General features: G+C 37.9%; 1 non-coding gene across 1 annotated transcript; it reads right to left on the bottom strand.

Moving 5' to 3' along the window:
• Positions 1-347: 347 nt before the first annotated feature.
• LOC116122080 lies at positions 348-454 on the bottom strand. Its single transcript, XR_004126834.1, has one exon. It is a non-coding gene; the product is annotated as a small nucleolar RNA R71 (small nucleolar RNA).
• Positions 455-857: the final 403 nt, after the last annotated feature.

Here is an 857-nt window from a genome sequence, read left to right as displayed (position 1 = left end):
ATCATTACTTGAGATCTACAATTGAGGGATGTGCTTCTAGTATTAGGAGATCGCCGATTCAAGCAAATACCTTTGAGATCAAACCTACCATTAATCAGATGATACAACATTCGGTACAATTCGCAGGGTTGTCTAGTGATGATCCTAACTTGCATATTGCCAATTTTTTGGAGCTATGCAACACATTCAGACATAATGAGGTATTTGATGATGCAATTAGGCTAAGGCTTTTTCCATTCTCTCTTCGGGACAAAGCTAAGGTTTGGTTAATTTCTCTACCACCTGGATCATGACTTTAAATGAGTTAGTTCAGGCGTTTTTTTATGAAATATCCTGTCAAGTCTGCCAAGATGAGAAGTGACATTACAAATTTTTACTAGCAAGATATGGAGTCACTTTATGAAGCTTGGGAAAGGTACAATGATCTCTTAAGAAAGTGTCCTCACCATGGGTTGCAAATATGGTCGCAAGTGCAAACGTTTTACAATAGGTTGCTTCCAAATATACAAACTATGATAGATGATGCAAGTGAGGGAGCTTTGAATAACAAAACACCAGAGGAAGCCTATAATTTGATTAAAGTAATAGCGAGAAATAACAACATGAGGCCTTTAGAGAGAACTTTAACAAGGAAAGCAGCAAGAGTGCACAAAGTTGATAGCTACACTGTATTGGCTGCTCAACTTTCAGCCATCCAGAAGCAATTGAGAGTTGCCCTAAAGGTAAATCCTATTGAATCTTCTTCTCTAATTTGTGAACTTTGTGCAGGGAATCACTTGTCAAAGGATTGTCAAGAAGGGAATCCCTTTGCTCAATCGGAACAATCTGACTATGTCAACAATTTTCAATAAGGGCAA

The sequence above is a fragment of the Pistacia vera genome, unplaced genomic scaffold, assembly GCF_008641045.1.
Source record: "Pistacia vera cultivar Batoury unplaced genomic scaffold, PisVer_v2 Contig1311, whole genome shotgun sequence".
Taxonomy (NCBI): domain Eukaryota; kingdom Viridiplantae; phylum Streptophyta; class Magnoliopsida; order Sapindales; family Anacardiaceae; genus Pistacia; species Pistacia vera.
The sequence above is the reverse complement of the archived record's forward strand: the minus strand, read 5'-3'. Positions and strand labels throughout refer to the sequence as shown.